This window comes from Cyphomyrmex costatus, unplaced genomic scaffold (assembly GCF_001594065.2).
Source record: "Cyphomyrmex costatus isolate MS0001 unplaced genomic scaffold, Ccosl1.0 scaffold889, whole genome shotgun sequence".
Taxonomy (NCBI): domain Eukaryota; kingdom Metazoa; phylum Arthropoda; class Insecta; order Hymenoptera; family Formicidae; genus Cyphomyrmex; species Cyphomyrmex costatus.
The window spans coordinates 13,091-32,496 of NW_017280472.1; the positions used below are offsets into that span (position 1 = coordinate 13,091).

Genomic DNA, 19,406 nt, shown 5'->3' on the forward strand with positions numbered 1-19,406 from the left:
TAAATCTCATTCTCAATCTCCAATGCATAATTTGATCACGCATTTTAAATGAAGATGATATGGCGAAAGTAAGCCAAGATAAAATTAATGGCATTATTTTACCTTGATTTATTTAATGTATAGATTAGACGTTATATTAATTAGGAATTACGCGATCGACGTAATCTATAATTTTTTCAACTCCAATTTGTTTTCCACGTGATTTATTTACCATTAATATAAAAAATAACTTCTGCATATCACTTATTAGAGATATGCCTTCGACTTCATTTTCACTATCGCTCGATTCGGAACTGTCATTGGAACTTTCATTATTTTTCTTTAAAAGTATTAAAGAAGGAATTACAATTATTGGAAATCGCTTATTGACGTCTTGTAAAGCGTCCATCTTGAACTCGTATAGAATGCATAGGAAATCGTTCCGAATTACTAAAGCGCTTCATGCATTGACTACACGGAACGATTTCAAAGCGTTACGCACCAGTAATGCAATATACGCGCTTCATGCGTAACTCGGAACGCACCCTAAGTCTTACTACCTTAAGTTTTTTTATGTTCCAGGGCCCTTATGGCTATGGCACATACAAAATTGCGTTCGGAAGCATCACCCGAGTCCCTCCTGTGTATCGTCTTAAGTCTATTCTACAATGACCGTAAGCCGTAAAAATTAACCAATCGTAATCGAATATGAGGAGAATAATCGATTATGATTGGTCAATTTTTGCGGCTTACGGTCATTGTAGAATAGGCTTTAAGCTATCCAAAGAAAATTATCCATTCGCATTTCCTTTAGATGCACGTAAAATATGATTGAATAATTTTCATTATGCATAAGTTTATGCGGTTTTGCAAGTTTGTGTGGATATCGCTTTAGGCCCGTTCTACAATCAGTCGTATGTCGGTGTCGTGTAGTTCGGACAAATAAAACTAGTTAGGCAGCAAAAAATTACAAAATGGATAAAGAAAGAATATTATTTATTATAGATAAATTATTAGAAACAAGTAGTAGTAGTAGTGATGATGAAAATATGTTGTTTAATAAAAGAAGAAAGGCCGAAAATTAATTAAAAATAAGAATATTAAATTATTATTATTATTATTATTTTATTATTAATAATAATTATTAATAATTAAAAATTAAATTATTAATTAAATTATTAATTAGTGTAGTTTTGCACTCGCACCGTGTCAGGACAGTACCGTGTCAGGGCAGCACCGTGTCAGGGCAGCGCTAGAACCGTGTCAGTGCATATGTATCGAATGTGCCATAGGACTCTAGCCACAGACTCCTTATTATAGGGACTCTACCCGAGTCAAGTGTGTTGTTTCGTAGTGGTGACAAGACGCGGGATGCATATCGCGGTACATTTTTCGTAATATCTTTTTATGTCAAAAGCTGAAAAAAAATATTTCTATAGCAACCGTTTTTCAAAAAAAAATTTTTTAAACTATCGCCGATACAAGATCGTGTATATATATGTATATGTAAACTAACAGAAAAATATGGATATTAATATTTCTATCGTTATTACATATATTTGTTTACAGAAAAAGTCCAATTTTGATTTCTTTTAACCATACGAAGAGTTCTCTATGATTTATAACGAGATATGAGCTTAATAATCGCTTTAAGTAACATTTAAAAATGGGGTGCTAACATTTTAATGAAATTCAAGGTCGCATAGTTCTGAGCAGCTTAACAGCATTATTTCGTGAATACCTAGAGTTCCTGATATATAAAAAATATTTTTGAAGAATAATATAGTAAAATTTTAAAAAAAGGGTAGAAATTAAAGGCTCCTGAATACTCAGCCAAGAACTCCGTGTTGATGGGTAGCGACACCGAATCAGTCGGTGGCTAGCAAAACTGGTAGTACGCTACTGGTTATACACACAATTGCAAGCTCATGTCCGTGTGCTCATTTTCGGGTAGAAGGGGAGCGCACAGACATGGGTTCATGCTTGTGTGTGTGTATAGCGCCTCGCCATGGTAAAAGTCTGAACTAATAGGCGTGAAAAAGTGATGTTTTGACGACAAATATTTTCTTGCGTGCCATTTTGTCAATATTTGCTTATTTGTGAAAATGTGACTTCCCTCGTACTCGTGAAAGTCCTAAAAATTGGCGGAAACTGCAGTTATCGTGAAATTTTATACGTAAAAGCGTATATTTCACTCGTTTCATCAGCTGTCAAAATGTGTGATTCTGCCCGAGTATAGGCTCACTTTACGTGCCTCTTACGACCATTTCCTGACTATCAGAGGAGGAAAGGACAGTTTCCGCCAATTTTCACAAGTGTTTTTGAGCGATCTCGCCTTTTAAATTTATCCAAATTGTCTTTAATAAAAAATGGGACGTAAGAAAAATTAATGTGTTTTTCTCGCCTATGACGTCACAATTCCAACATGGCCGTCTCCGGTATTCAGGAGCCTTAAGAAAAATATTTTTTAGTTTCAATAGTTCTAAGTAGCGAATCTTACAGCTCTCATACATTTATTTAACTACTTTTATTTATTTTATAACTCTAATGCGAAATTTGCAATTGAGATGATAACCGCTTTGACCATGGCAAATAATTAAATGTATAACGTTGCGTTTTTTTCTGAAGAGGGTCTCAATGTAAGACCGAAACATGTAAAAATTTATATTCTTTTTAGTTCATGAACATTCGACGAAACTTTTCGATTATTTCTGTATACTATTGTAACGCATTTAAATTTCATAAGAATATATTAATGTTAAATTGATTTTTATGTTTTTTAATGTAGACTCTCATTTACCTTTATATATTTGTTTCTATTTATAGTTCTCGATGAGCTCTATCGAAAACTATTAGGTGCAAAAGCAATTAGACCAACGCTTTGCAAGATGTAGCGATATTAGTCAAAAGAACAACAATACTTACAATTAGAGTGAGTGTATCTCAGAAACCGTTGGTCCGATCGCTTTGAGCCGTCATACATTACGACGGGACTCGTCGAGAACTATGCAGAACAGCGACAAGAATTACTCAGTACTCTCAAAAAATTATTGACCTAAAAATAACTTCTATGAAACAAACCGAAAATTTTTTTAGAGATCCAGTAGCTCTGAGTAGAGTTTCCTATAATTCTCGTAGATTCCGTCGAGAAGTATCGGGTCTCAAAGTGATTGGACCTAAGGTTTCTGAGATACATACAATCTAAGAATTGTTGATAAAAGTTGCTATATCTTGCAAACTGTTGGTCCAATCGATTTTGTCTCTAATAGTTTTCGACGGAACATGTGGACAACTATCCAGAACTCCGACCAGAACTACTCAGTACAATCGAAGAATTTTTAACCTAAATTTCTTCGAATTCCAAAATCGGAAAATATTTCGAGGGATACAGTAGCTCTGTGTAGCGTATCATATAATTCTCGAGAAGTTCCGTCGAAAAGTCTGAGGGCTCAAAGCGATTGGACCAACGGTTTTTAAGATATACTCACATTAGAAATTGTTGATTTTCTGACAAAAGGCGCTATATACTGTAAACCGTTGATCTAATCGCTTTTGTACCTTAAAGTTTTTGACAGAACTCGTCGAGAACTATCCAGAACTCTGACCAGACCTGTTCAGTATTCTCAAAAAATTTTTGATCTAAATATTTTTTCCAAGTAACACATCGGACAATTTTTTGAATGTCCCAGTAGTTCTGAGTAGCGTTTCTTTTAGTTCTCGATGAGCTCTATCAAAAATTATTAGATGCAAAAGCGACTGGACCAACGGTTCGGAAGATATAACAACATATTGCAAAAGATCAACAATTTTTATAGTGAGTGTATCTCAGTAACCGTTGGTACGATCGCTTTCAGTCATCATACATTCCAACGGTACTCTTCGAGAACTATGCACAAAACCGATAAAAATTACTCAGTACTCTCAAAAAGTTATTGACCTAAATATATCTTCATGAACAACACCGGAAAATTTTCCGAGACATCCAGCAGCTCTGTGTAGCGTTTCATACAATTCTCGAGAAGTTCCGTCGAAAAGTCTAAGGGCTCAAAGCGATTGGACCAACGGTTTTTACGATATACTCACCAGGGAATGGAAAGTTACTTTTTAAAAATAACTAGTTACAGTTACTCGTTACCGAGTAAAAAATGTAACTAGTTACAGTTACAGTTATCGCTTTTTAAAAGTAACTCGTTACAGTTACCGTTACTTGAAAAATAACTTTTCGTTACTTTTCCGTTACTTTTTTAAAATCAATTTAAAAATGTACTTTTGCATTTTTTTTTTATATGTAATACTGACAAATATATAGTTTTTTTTAAAAAAAAAAAAAACAATGTAGAATGGCTCAAATAATAAATTAAATAAAAGTAAAATGAGAAGGGTTACGAGCCAATAATGAAACAGTTTATTTCCGATAAGAACGACGATGACAATGTAATTAAATGTATAAATATATATTAGAACAATACATAGATAAAACAAGATAAAAACAAACGACGTTTCGACATTTATTGTCATCGTCTTTTAAACTGTTTCGCTTTTGGGTTCATAGCCCTTTTCATTTTACTATTACTTAATTTATTTTTTAATTTTTTTTAAACACACTTTTGTAATTCTAAAACCTGTAAAATATGCAGCAAACTGAAATATTTGTATGTCCTATGTATTACATAGAAGATAGAAGTGTAAAATAATTACTGAATCATAACGGCCGAATGTCTAAGGGCTTTCAAGTCTTATTGATAAGAGCTATAAATAGCATGTATCCAATCGAACCGTGTTCAATCGTGTGCAAAGTAACGACAAAAGTAACTGTAAATTTCGTTACCGTTACCCAAAAAATGTAACTCGTTACCGTTACAGTTACCAAAAAAAGAAAGTAACGCAGTTACCAGTAAAGTTACCAAAAAAGTAACTTGTAACTGTAACTTCGTTACAAGTAACGAGTTACTTCCATTCCCTGATACTCACTATAAAAACTGTTGATCTTCTGCAATATGATGCTATATATTGCAAATCGTTGGTGTAATCGCTATTCAACCTAATAGTTTTCGACGGAACTCGTCGAAAACTATCCAGAACTCTAACCAGACCTGCTCAGTATTCTCAAAAAATTTTTTATCTAAATATTTTTTCCAAGTAACACATCGGATAATTTTTTGAATGTCCCAGTAGTTCTGAATTGTTTTTCTTATAGTTCTCGATGAGCTCTATCGAAAATTATTGGATGCAAAAGCAACTGGACCAACGGTTTGCAAGATAAAACAACATATTGCAGAAGCTCAACAACTTTTATAGTGAGTGTATCTCAGTAACCGTTGGTCCGATCGTTTTGAGCCATCATACATTTCAACGGGACTCATCCAGAATTATGCTGAAAATCGATAAGAATTACTCAGTACTCTCAAAAAATTACTGACCTGAAAATATCTTCATGAACAACACAGGAAAATTTTCTGAGAGATCCAGCAGCTCTTTGTAGCGTTTAATATAATTCACGTGAAGTTCCGTCGAAAAGTCTGAGGGCTCAAAGCGATTGGACCAGCGGTTTTTAAGATATACTCACTCTAGGAATTGTTGATTTTCTGATAAATGGCGCTATATATTGCAAACCGTTGGTCTAATCGCCTATGCACCTAATAGTTTTCGTCGGAAATCATCAAGATCTATCCAGAACTCTGACCACAACTGCTCAGTACTCTCAAAAAGTTTTGATCTAAATATTTTTTCCAAGTAACACATCGGATAATTTTTTAAATGTCCCAGTAGTTCTGAGTGGTTTTTTTTATAGTTCTTGATGAGCTCTATCGAAAATTATTAGATGCAAAAGCAACTGGACCAACGGTTTGCAATATATAGCATCATATTGCAGAAGTTCAATATTTTTTATAGTGAGTGTATCTCAGTAACCGTTGGTACGATCGCTTTCAGTCATCATACATTTCAACGGTACTCTTCGAGAACTATGCACAAAACCGATAAAAATTACTCAGTACTCTCAAAAAGTTATTGACCTAAATATATCTTCATGGACTACACCTGAAAATTTTCTGAGAGATCCAGTAGCTCTTTGTAGCGTTTCATATAATTCTCGAGAAGTTCCGCCGAAAAGTCTAAGGGCTCAAAGCAATTGTACTAACGGTTTTTAAGATACACTCACTATAAGAACTGTTGATCTTTTGCAATATGATGCTATATATTGCAAACCGTTGGTGTAAACGCTTTTGCACCTAATAGATTTCGACAGAACTCGTCGAGAACTATCCAGAACTCCGACCACAACTGCTCAGTACTCTAAAAAATTTTATATTATATTATTTTTTCCAAGTAACATATCGAAAAATTTTTTGAATGTCCTAGTAGTTCTGAGTGTCGTTTCTTATAGTTCTCGAGGAGCTCTATCGAAAATTATTAGATGCAAAAGCAACTGGACCTACGGTTTGCAATATATGTATAGCATCATATTGCAGAAGTTCAATATTTTTTATAGTGAGTGTATCTCAGTAACCGTTGGTACGATCGCTTTCAGTCATCATACATTTCAACGGTACTCTTCGAGAACTATGCGCAAAACCGATAAAAATTACTCAGTACTCTCAAAAAGTTATTGACCTAAACAAATAATAGAATCTCATTTTTACGACCGTACAATTGTTAAACAATAACAAGAAAGAAGGACGCACAAAGCAAAGCCTATCACGGTCAAAGCTAGATCAAGATGCTTATTATCCTACGACATATATATCTAGACCAAGCATTCTAGCTGCGACGTGAAGCCGGAAGTTGGCAGAATACGACTGAGAGAGATAGTGCGTTTGGATTCTTACCATCTCATTTTATCTTACGGCAAGATGGCCGATGCTGTCAAGACTGTAAGATAGAATGAGATAGTTATAACCTCATTCTATCATACAGAAAAATAATCAGTTTACTGTTTTGAGCTTTTGAGTGTAATGCAAAATTAAGAAAATACAAAAATTAAAAAGTGTAATGAATAAATTATTATATTTTTTTCTAACGTTTATACGTATATTTTTCATATAAACAAAATATAATTATATAGATATATATATATATATATATATATGCGCAGTATATTATTTTATTTAATTCAGATACTATTTATTTATTAAATAATTCTAAACTATTAAATTCAACTATATTTTGTAAAAAAAAAATCGATTTTAGAGGTATGTAACATGCGGGAAAGAGATAAGAAATAAAAACAAATTTATAAAGTTAAAATTTATTGATGCTTAAAGAGGATTAGTTTATTAAGTTTGCTTCTAATTATTTCTATTTTATAATTTTTGGATGCACACATATGTCGTAATCTTAATTGAAAGTATACATATAAAATGAGTTTTATAACACTTGTCCTATGATCTTGTAATGATGCTTGTTCCAGCATATGTAATACATTATCAAATATATTTGATGTTATTTGAGAAAGAGCAATTACAATCATTTTTTGTATTGGAAACTGTATTTTTAATATGTTCGGATACCCTCTTATTATTTTTTCAGCAATGCAACAGATTTTTATTACATCATTTGATGCTGCAGTTAAACCTCCTCTGCATTTTCTTTTTTGTAAAGCTGACATATTATCGGTGCCAAACAATAAATGTTTACAAATTTGGCATTTAATTTTTTTTTTTACTCTTCGGGCAACAAAGCCAGATATATATGTTACCACATCTATAATATAATTTGACATACACCATTCATTGTTAATAAACACATCTTCTACTTCTTCCTCATTGTCATTTTTTATTGATTTTTCAAGAACGCTATCTATACTTTCACTTATGTTTAGTATAGTTGTATTGTCCTGTGCAATACTATTACCATGCGGTAAAATAGTTATTGTTGTATGACACATAAGTCTTTTATATGCATAATAAAATTGTTTAGCCGTTGGATTGTTATTGTGTCCACCTTTACTTCTAATAGCACAAAAAATCATTTCTAAATGATCTTGAGACATCTTATATGTTAATAAAAAATTTATTTTTTTTGTCACAATGAGTGTATCACATATATCTTTCGTAGCCAATAGACAAGTTAATATTCCCAGAAAACCAGTCTTTTTTTTAGTATTAAAAATATGTTGCCCATCAATGTATAATCCATTTATGTATTCAATATACTTTTGAATACGCTCTTTAATACGATCTATATTGGATAATGAAATTGGTTCTTGAGTTTCATTTTTACATAATAAGTTTCTGCTATTAAGCAGATCAAAAATGTTATTGATATTTCTAATAAATAATGATGTTGCTTCTGAATTATTAAATTCTTGTAATTTTAAATCAATTGCACAAAAGTCGAGCGCATTGGCTACACTAGTACTTAAAGTTTGTGCTGCCAATTTGACATTCATTTTTTCCCTTTGCCATTGTAAATGACGTCTAGTTAATTTTGTAGCAGCTTAAAGTCCTTTTTGTTCTTGAAGTTTCACTAAATGGACAATATACTGCCAGTCTATTTTATTACCGTAAGAATCGTGCATGTTTCTAGATGTAGCATATGAATTACGAATTAATTTTATCATGTGACAAGCGTCTAAAATTATATAAACTTTTTCTTTACTTTGAGGATGTATAAAATAAGGTTTTAAGTCTTGTGCCGCTATATTTGCACCTAAACATCGTGCAGTAGAAATATTGCTTGCAGTACCGTCCATAGTAACATTAAGTACTTTTGCACCTACTTCATGCAATGATGCAAGAACTTGTTCAATTACATTTGCCCTTTCTGCGCCATTTAAAGATTTTATAAAATAATATGCAACGGGTATTTTCCAATTTCCATTGATACATACCAGGAGAAGAACACAAGCATGATTTGCTCTTGGTATACTATCATTGTTTTCTGGATTTGTTCCGAAATCTACGTACCCATAATATTTATCATCTTCAATTTCTATTTCTTCTTTTATCGACATGTCATCTATAACTAAGCTAAAATATAATATTTTCTCAACTGCTGCTGCTTCATTTATCTTTGCTTGTACTGTTCTTAATGCTTCCAATGTTATGCCAGGTTTGGCATCAATAGATGAATACCATTTTTTAATTGTTTGTGGATGTAGCAAAATGTTTAAGAAGGTTTTCCGAACGTATTCATAGGCTTTCGTGGAATAAAATTGTAACGTTGCGGCAAACGTTTTAATTGCTGTAGGAAAAGGTCTTTTTCTTTTTCTACTCAAGTGTCTCTTTATTATTTCTTTTTCCGTCATTGAAACATTCATCTGTTAATTAAGAATGTCAAAATATCTTCTTCATTAATCCATACATTTTTTAAAAATTAGTATAAGGAGTACATGTGCAAAGCACATATATAGTATACTTACATATCAATCTATATGCTTTCCATACACAAAATTTATTTCTTTGTAATTCATTCATTATATCATGTATGTGTATGACAGATATTTGTACAACTTACTTGTAACATTTCTGCAGCATCTTCTGATAAAAGTTTTCTGTCTTGCAAATGCTTTAAAAGTAATGACATAGATGTTATTCTTTTTTGTATTCGTCTGTTCCTTTGTTGCAAGATTTTTACTTTTTTTTTAAATTTTGCATTAATCTTTCTTTCTTTACAAAGCTCTTCCTGCAAAGTTATTTCCTCTGTGGTTGTTGAAATATCAAGAGGTGAACTATATAACAAAAACATTTATATTATGTATGTAAAGTGCCGTAAATAAACTACCATAGACTTTTTACTATGCATTTTTTCTTGCTGGATTGCTTGCATTTTAATAAATTATTACTGTTTCTGAGTTCTGTATGATCCAATTTTAGTAATTTGCTAAAATGCAAACAATTCAGCAAGAAAAAATCATATGCCGTTGGTTTAAATCAGAAAAATATCAAAAAAGTATTCAATTATTATATAATACTGATGTTTTATTATTTTACCTCTGTATGATTCCAAATTTAGTTGTATGCTTCTTAGAAATAAAGGCACTTTGTCTGTATGAATTATTTTGATTCTCTTCCATGTTTATAGTGGTTTTTAAATTCTCTATGTATGATTGTTGCTGATGTACATTGATATTTTCTTTTTCTATTACTGTGATGTCCAACGTTTCACTGTATAACATGTCCACAAGTAAGCAATAAATATCTTGAAATTAGGGAGAATAAAAATGATATTGTTCCGGAATAGGATAAGTTTCGCGCTACAAAAGCCGAATAAAGGATCGATTGCGCCATCCATCGATTCTGTCCGAATCTTTCGTCGCACTCACTGCGCCGTCTTGCGAATATCATTACTACAATTTAGCCGCATATTTGGATACCGATGTCGCTGTCGTCCTGCCGATTCGTCGCGCTAATCGCGCAGCGCGATTCTCCCCTCAGACACAATTCAGTACTTGCCGTGTCAAGTCGTGCTCTCAAATTCCTCGTTGAAAGCAGCAGCTTTCTTTCTACGGGTTCGCTACCGCGACTCGTTACTTTTGTACGTCTCATCACGGCTACCGTCGTGTATGAGTCTCGGCGTATTAACAGCAGTTAATCGTCTCTCTCGCCGTGCCACGCGAACAACACTTCGTTTACTTGTGAATAAAGCTTGCATACAACAAGTTAAAAGAGGAGTGCTCAGTGGTCTCAATCTTCCAGTCCACAAATCCATTCCGTCATTTGAGATCTCAGTCGAGATCGAAGCAGCGATTCACACAACCACGAACATTCTGGTCCTTCGAGCCGGATTCGTGGCGGATAAACAACAAGGGACATTGTGACTCTTCGTTCACTTTCGTGAACGTAAGTGACGTGGCACATCGCAAGATTTCCGTTTCGAGCATACCAAGTTACGGAAACCTCTCAAACTCATAATGGAAGAATTACTATCGCAGCAGCGATTAGCTATGCGCTCTGTCACACGCGCATTGGAAAACTTTAAGAAGATCGGCCGTGCAAATCACACGTACGGCATAGTTCGGAATCGCCTTCAAACTCTCAAGGAGACTTACGCTCGATGCGAGCTCCTGCACGCACAACTGCTCAAAGTCGCCACCAAGGAACAAAAGGATACCGAGAAATACTTCAAGGAGGATGTCTACATCGAATTGGAGGACGCCTATCTCGCAGCATCGGACTACATCTCCGACGCCCTCGCCTCTCTCGAAGCAGATCAAGCGCCATCAAGTCCAGGGTTATCCGTGAGTCAATCACAGAAATCCGAAAAAACTCTTACATTACCGCGCATTAATTTGCCGAAATTCTCCGGCGATTTACGGGAATGGGAAACGTTTCGCGATCAATTCCGCTCCATGATTATCGATCATGCCGAGTTGTCGAATGTTACGCGCTTGCAATACCTTTATTCATGTTTAAAGGACGAAGCACGCGACGCGTTGCGTAATCTCCCTTTGACCGAAGCTAATTTTAAAATCGCGTGGAATGTACTGCTCGCGCGCTACGATAATAAACGTCGATTAGTGTCGGAACATATTCATACGCTTCATACGCTACCGGCCGTTAATACCGATTCCGCGCAGGATCTTATGTCGCTTCGAGATAAAGCTAATATGTCAATTCAAGCGTTAAAAAATCTCGGTCGTCCAGTTGAGTGGTGGGACGATTTGCTCGTCTATCTAGTCGTGCAAAAATTAAATAAAGCCACGCGTAAAGCATGGGAATTACATTTAGGCGATAAAATGGAATATCCGTCGTATACGGATCTTCATAACTTTCTCGCATCGCGAATTCGAGCGTTCGAGAATATTCCAACGACCAGTACGGTCAAAACAAAACCGAGCAAGTCGTCCGTGCAAAGTCACACGACGACCGCTACCAGAGCTCATTGTCCGCTTTGTAAACAAGACCATCTCTTGTCAGTATGTCCTGATTTCAAGAAGAAACAAGTTAACGAGCGTCGCGATCTTATTGTCAAATTTAAACGATGTCTCAACTGTTTAAGCGCTCGACATTTCGCGAACACATGTCCGAGTAAACATAACTGTCGTCAATGCCAACAAAGGCATCATACGATGCTTCACGAAGCGACGACATCAAGCGCGACCGAGAATTCCCTTGAATCCAACGAAACGAATACGTCAAATGAAAACAACGTCGTTTCACATTTAATTACGAAAACAACATTTGACAAATCTCGTGTTCTATTAGCTACCGCGCGGATTCAGGTGTGTTCTTCGTCTGGTCGCACAGATGTCATACGCGCATTGTTAGATCAAGGATCTGTCACTAGTTTAATTAGTGAAAATCTCGCTCAACGGCTACGGTTATCGCGAACACGCGTTGCTGTCTCGGTTACCGGAATCGGTGAAACGCAATCCGTCGCACGACATGCTGCTCTTATTTCGGTATCATCTAAGACCGGCAAGGGTCCGTCATACTCAACGACCGCAATTATTATGCGCTCTCTGACTAAATACACGCCGCCTAAAATAGCATATCAAATCTCTCTCGCTCATTTAAGCGGCCTGCCATGGGCTGATCCGCAGCCCTCAAGTGCCGATCCGATCGAAATGATCATCGGCGCTGATCTATACGGTGCTGTTCTGTTACCGGGCCTGTGCTCAGGTTCCTCTAATCAGCCAACAGCTCAGAATTCCATTTTCGGCTGGATCATGTCTGGTCCGATTTCGACGAGTTCGTCTTCAAACATGTCTAACGTGACAGTTAATCATACCACGTTGCACGACAATCTCGATGACGAAATTCGTCAGTTCTGGGAAGTCGAAGAACTTCCGCAAGTATCATACCTCACTCCTGAGGAACAACGTTGTGAGGAACATTTCCGAGCAACTCATTCTCGTGACTCTAATGGACGGTACGTCGTACGGCTACCGTTCAAAGCCAATCCTCCGATTGCAATAGGCGAATCTCGTCACATCGCCTCATCACTTCTTTCACGGCTTGAAGGCCGTCTTCAAAATAAAAGGGATATCGCATCCGAATATCGAGAGTTCCTACTGGAATACGAAAATCTCGGTCATATGAAGAAAGTAGACGAACCCGTCTCTGCTTCACAATCAGTTTACATCCCGCATCATGCGGTGATTCGCGAGCATAGCAGCACCACGCGGTTGCGCGTCGTGTTCAATGCATCTCAGTCGACATCGAACGGCTCTTCACTTAACGATCATCTCATGATCGGTCCTAAGTTACAAACCGACCTTCGTTCGGTAATTCTTCGATGGCGACAACATCGTTATGTTTTCACTGCCGATATCGCAAAAATGTATAGGCAGATTCAAGTCGATCCGCGAGATCAAGATTATCAGCGCATCTTATGGCGCTCTTCATCATCCGAAGCGGTGCAAGACTACCGCTTGCTTACTGTTACTTACGGTATGGCGTGTGCTCCATACCTCGCTCTTCGCACGATTCAGCAATTGACGCAAGACGAAGGCGCTCAATTTCCTCTTGCTCAATCAGTTTTACGCAATCAAATCTATGTAGATGATTGCATATTCGGCGCGGATGACAAGTCGCTTGCAAGGCAAATCCGCAATCAATTAATTTCATTGTTATAAAAAGGTGGATTCCTCCTCCGTAAGTGGGCAAGCAACTGCCCTACGTTACTCAACGACCTACCGGTCAATGAAAAGAGTCTCAGTCAAGGCAAAATTCTGCAAAGCGACGAAAGTTTCAAAGTCTTAGGCGTCACGTGGCTCCCTGCAACCGATACATTCCAATTTTCAGTCGAAGTTACCACGTCCATCCCAGATTCTAAACGGAAAATTCTGTCTACTATAGCAAAATTATTTGACCCGCTCGGGTGGCTTGCTCCGGTCATAATTACTGCTAAAATTATCATGCAACAATTGTGGGCTACTAAGTGTTCGTGGGATGATCAAATTCCACCCCCGCTCATGCAGAAATGGTACAATTATCACACGCAGCTAATTAAACTGCGTAATATCTCTTTGCGACTGCCTTCGGTTCCGACACAAGTTACTATGAGCTTCACGGCTTCGCTGACGCATCGTCCGTCGCATACGCCGCTGTCATATATCTTAAAGTGATCTCGCTCATGGGATCAGTTACTGTTTCGCTATTAATAGCAAAATCAAAAGTCGCGCCTCTTAAGCCCTTGACAATTCCAAGACTCGAACTATGCGCTGCTGCGCTTTTAGCACGAACAATGTCGTTTGCCAGAACGACATTAGAACTTTCGACAATTCCATGTCATTGCTGGACGGATTCAACCGTCACTCTCGCTTGGCTACGCCAATCTCCATCTCGATGGAAAACGTTTGTCGCGCATCGAGTGCACGATGTGCAAACTCTAATACCTGATGCCACGTGGCATCATGTTCCGACTCATCAGAATCCCGCGGATCTAGCATCACGCGGAGTTACCGCTTCCTCGTTCGCGGAGAGCTCACTGTGGTGGCAAGGCCCCGAGTGGCTCAAGCTTCCTTCAAGTATGTGGCCGAATGAATCTCGGCAAGATCACGACACCTCGCTCGAAAAACGTTCGACCCTCGTCGTACAAACTCTCGATATCGAATCTCAATGGGACTTAGCTTCCCGCTATTCTTCATGGCCGAAGCTTCTTCGCATAACGGCCTATCTAATCCGCTTTATTAATAAGCTTCGAAATCGTATATACAAAAAGCGGTCGTCAAACGACGAATCCGATTCTATTCCATCCGATATAATTTCGGTGGACGAATACAAACACGCGCGACTATTTTGGTTACGCGTCATTCAACAAAATCTTTTTCTCGATGATGTGCGTCGATTAAAAAATTCGAAACCCGTAGCGAAAACTAGCAAACTAATCTCACTTAATCCATTCTTGGATGACGATGATTTAATTCGCGTAGGCGGTCGATTACGAAAATCCGACCTTTCATATAACGCTAAATGTCCTCTCATTCTAGCAGCACATCCACTCGTTACGTTGATAATTCAACACGCTCATCTGCGTTCGCTCCACGCGGGCACGCAACTAACATTATGTGTTTTACGCGAAGAATTTTGGATTCTTCGCGCTCGTCAAACTGTGCGAGCCGTCTTGTATCGTTGCATTACTTGCACGCGCGAAAAGGCGGTTATCCCCAGTGAACTCATGGGCGATCTCCCGGCAATGCGCATTCGACAAGTCGATCGCGCATTCTTACATTGCGGACTTGACTATGCCGGGCCCGTTCCTGTCAGATTAAATTCAGGCCGTGGATACAAATCTCAGAAGGCCTACATTGCCGTATTCGTCTGTATGACGACGCGCGCAATACATCTCGATTTAGTCAGCGATTATACTACCGCCGCGTTTCTCGCAGCATACGCGCGCTTCTGCTCTCGGCGCGGGATGCCGACCGATTTATATTCCGATAACGCAAAGAATTTTCGCGGAGCTGATCGCGAATTGAAAGCTGCAATTCATGCAGCAAAACAAGATTCAAACTTGCGAAGCAAACTGTCGTGCGACGGTGTCCGTTGGCACTTCATTCCCCCTTCCGCGCCTCACTTCGGAGGCCTATGGGAAGCCGGCGTTCGCAGCGTCAAATATCATCTCAAACGCGTTATCGGTTCACACACGCTGACATTCGAAGAGCTTACGACGCTGCTCTATCAAATCGAAGCGTGCCTCAACTCACGTCCGATAGCTCCGATGTCAGATAATCTTGATGATTATTCATGTCTGACACCGGGTCATTTCTTAATTGGTAGCGCTCTCACAACGCCGCCATCTCCTACGCTACTAGAAACAAAAGAAACGCGCCTGACTCGCTGGCAACTCGTGCAGCAAAAAAGCGAAGTTATTTGGAAAGCATGGTCAAATGATTATTTAACCGGATTACAACAGCGCTCAAAATGGCGCGTCGCTCAAAAACTCGCCCGAGTCGGACGCCTAGTTCTTTTGCGCGATCCCCTTGCACCACCGTGCAAGTGGGAACTCGGTCGTATCATTGAATGCCACACCGGAGACGACGGACTAACGCGCGTCGTCACTGTGAAAACGTCAAAATCGACGTATAAACGTTCCATAGTGAAACTATGTTTCTTACCCGTTGATTTAAACGAAACGTCCACATGATCGATTTCCTTTCGTGGCATTCATTGATCGAACTCCGTTCGCTCGAACTTACTGTATAATAAGTTCATATTCTCGTATACCTCTCTATGTAAATATTTCTATGTATGTTTCATATCTTTCTAAATCTAAGTAAGTGTAAAGCGTCATGTATCATATAGTTTTAAACTCGATTGGCACGGCGGGCGGCATCAAATAATCGTGTTTCGACTAGTCTAGCCGAGGCGGGCGGTATGTTCCGGAATAGGATAAGTTTCGCGCTACAAAAGCCGAATAAAGGATCGATTGCGCCATCCATCGATTCTGTCCGAATCTTTCGTCGCACTCACCGCGCCGTCTTGCGAATATCATTACTACAATTTAGCCGCATATTTGGATACCGATGTCGCTGTCGTCCTGCCGATTCGTCGCGCTAATCGCGCAGCGCGATTCTCCCCTCAGACACAATTCAGTACTTGCCGTGTCAAGTCGTGCTCTCAAATTCCTTGTTGAAAGCAGCAGCTTTCTTTCTACGGGTTCGCTACCGCGACTCGTTACTTTTGTACGTCTCATCACGGCTACCGTCGTGTATGAGTCTCGGCGTATTAACAGCAGTTAATCGTCTCTTTCGCCGTGCCACGCGAACAACACTTCGTTTACTTGTGAATAAAGCTTGCATACAACAAGTTAAAAGAGGAGTGCTCAGTGGTCTCAATCTTCCAGTCCACAAATCCATTCCGTCATTTGAGATCTCAGTCGAGATCGAAGCAGCGGTTCACACAACCACGAACAGATATGAATATAGCTAAGTTCGTGTTTATTTTACCTGTGAGAAGTATTACTCGTTGTTGAAGGCTCAATTGAAGAGTTCTCACAATTAATATTAAATTTGTCACATTCTCGTAACTATTTTTAGAGCAAAATAAAAAAATGCAATTAATATGTGATTTTTTTACGTTTTTCATTCGTTATTTAATCAAAGATAAAATTGTATACTTACTGGTTTGTTAATTTTTAAATATGTTTTTACAGGCATGTTAAAGATGCTAGATACAGCATTAGCTTTTAAATAAATTTTTCCATTACATGTTAGCAGAAAAAAATCCTTTGAAAAATGCTGGCTACATATACGTGCGTTTGCAATAGGTGTAAAGTTTTCAATATGTTTATTAATTGCTGTTAGCCATTGTTGCCTTCGAGGCTCAATTTTTGGAAACCTTAAATTAATTATAATTAAATTAAAAGATTAATTTTGTAAATTGAGTAATAAATTTCAATAATTAAAAATAAAATATATATAATATTCAATACTAAAGACCATTAATGTGAGCACACAACCAATACAAATACAAAAGTATAATATATATATTTTCGTATACCTGTGAAAGTTTGGTCCATCACCAAACTTAGTTTTGCAAATGCAACAATTCATTATTAATTTGTCTTCAACACAAATCAACACTGAAATTGGTACAAGTTATTTTATAGGTTATACCGTATATCTATTATAGGTTATTTATTCTAGGTTACCGTATTCTATCAAGTCGTGACAGCATCGGCCATCTTGCCGCAAGATAAAATGAGATAGTAAGAATCCAAACGAACTATCTCTCTCAGTCGTATTCTGCCAACTTCCGGCTTCACCCCCACCACCAAAAAGGCATGAGAATGCTTGGTCTAGATATATATGTCGTTGTTATTATCATTATGTGTGAATTTATATATCGCGTATGTAGTTCTCTCAATCGCGTGCCGAACATTTTTCTTCAGACCTACAACGCAACTCTAAATAACTACCGCGGTAATATCACTTTAGTTAGATTGACAATCAATCTAACAAATTTCGATGCTTATAGCATCTTATTAGATCTTAATAATATGTTGAAAGACATATATTAAAATTTAATATTATAGTAATGATAATTGAAAACTGTGAAAAATAAGATTACGAAGAATATCACAAGTTGGCGTTTCGTCCTGCAATTGCACTAACGGTTTTTAAGATACACTCACTATAAGAACTGTTGATCTTCTGCAATATGATGCTATATATTGCAAACCGTTGGTGTAATCGCTTTCCAACCTAATAGTTTTCGACGGAACTCGTCCAGAACTATTCAGAACTCCGTCGACAACTGCTCAGTACTCTAAAAAATTTTTGTTTTAAATATTTTTTCCTAGTAACACATCGGATAATTTTTTGAATGTCCCAGTAGTTCTGAGTGGTTTTTCTTATAGTTCTCGATGAGCTCTATCGAAAATTATTAGATGCAAAAGCAACTGGACCAACGGTTTGCAAGAAAAAGCAACATATTGCAGAAGCTCAACAACTTTTATAGTGAATGTATCTCAGTAACCGTTGGTCCGATCGTTTTGAGCCATCATACATTTCAACGGGACTCATCGAGAATTATGCAGAAAATCGACAAGAATTACTCAGTACTCTCAAAAAATTACTGACCTGAAAATATCTTCATAAACAACACCGGAAAATTTTCTGAGAGATCCAGCAGCTCTTTGTAGCGTTTAATATAATTCACATGAAGTTCCATCGAAAAGTCTAAGAGCTCAAAGCGATTGGACCAGCGGTTTTTAAGATATACTCACTCTAGGAATTGTTGATTTTATGACAAATGGCGCTATATATTGCAAACCGTTGGTCTAATCGCCTATGCACCTAATAGTTTTCGACGGAACTCGTCGCGATCTATCTAGAACTCTGACCACAACTGCTCAGTAATCTCAAAAAGTTTTGATCTAAATATTTTTTCCAAGTAACACATCGGATAATTTTTTGAATGTCCCAGTAGTTCTGAGTGGTTTTTCTTATGGTTCTCGATGAGCTCTATCGAAAATTATTAGATGCAAAAGCAACTGGACCAACGGTTTGCAATATATAGCAACATATTGCAGAAGATCAACAATTCTTTTAGTGAGTGTATCTCAGTTACCGTTGGTCCGATCGCTTTTAGCCATTATACATTTCAACGGTACTCATCGAGAACTATGCAGAAAACCGAAAAAAATTACTCAGTAGTCTCAAAAAGTTATTGACCTAAATATATTTTCATGAACAACACCGGAAAAATTTCTGAGAGATTCAGCAGCTCTTTGTAGCGTTTCATATAATTCTCGAGAAGTTCCGTCGAAAAGTCTAAGGGCTCAAAGCGATTGGACCAACGGTTTTTAAGAAATACTCACACTAAGGATTGTTGATTTTCTGACAAATGGTGCTATATATTGCGAACCGTTGATCTAATCGCTTTTGCACCTTATAGTTTTTGAGAGAACTCGTCGAGAACTATCCTGAACTCAGACCAGACCTGCTCAGTATTCTCAAAAAATTTTTGATCTAATTATTTTTTCCTAGTAACACATCGGATAATTTTTTGAATGTCCCAGTAGTTCTGAGTAGCGTT

The 19,406-nt window shown here is 37.3% G+C and overlaps 3 long non-coding RNA genes across 3 annotated transcripts; all 3 read right to left on the bottom strand.

The window, feature by feature from the left end:
* Nucleotides 1–9,189: 9,189 nt before the first annotated feature.
* Nucleotides 9,190–9,516, bottom strand: LOC108781727 (uncharacterized). Its single transcript, XR_001940965.1, has 2 exons — nucleotides 9,341–9,516; nucleotides 9,190–9,238 (listed from the first exon to the last, which is right to left on the bottom strand). It is a non-coding gene; the product is annotated as an uncharacterized LOC108781727 (long non-coding RNA).
* Nucleotides 9,517–9,968: 452 nt separating this feature from the next.
* Nucleotides 9,969–17,017, bottom strand: LOC108781726 (uncharacterized). Its single transcript, XR_001940964.1, has 3 exons — nucleotides 16,988–17,017; nucleotides 16,814–16,893; nucleotides 9,969–10,085 (listed from the first exon to the last, which is right to left on the bottom strand). It is a non-coding gene; the product is annotated as an uncharacterized LOC108781726 (long non-coding RNA).
* Nucleotides 17,018–17,109: 92 nt separating this feature from the next.
* Nucleotides 17,110–17,552, bottom strand: LOC108781728 (uncharacterized). Its single transcript, XR_001940966.1, has 3 exons — nucleotides 17,518–17,552; nucleotides 17,367–17,448; nucleotides 17,110–17,204 (listed from the first exon to the last, which is right to left on the bottom strand). It is a non-coding gene; the product is annotated as an uncharacterized LOC108781728 (long non-coding RNA).
* Nucleotides 17,553–19,406: the final 1,854 nt, after the last annotated feature.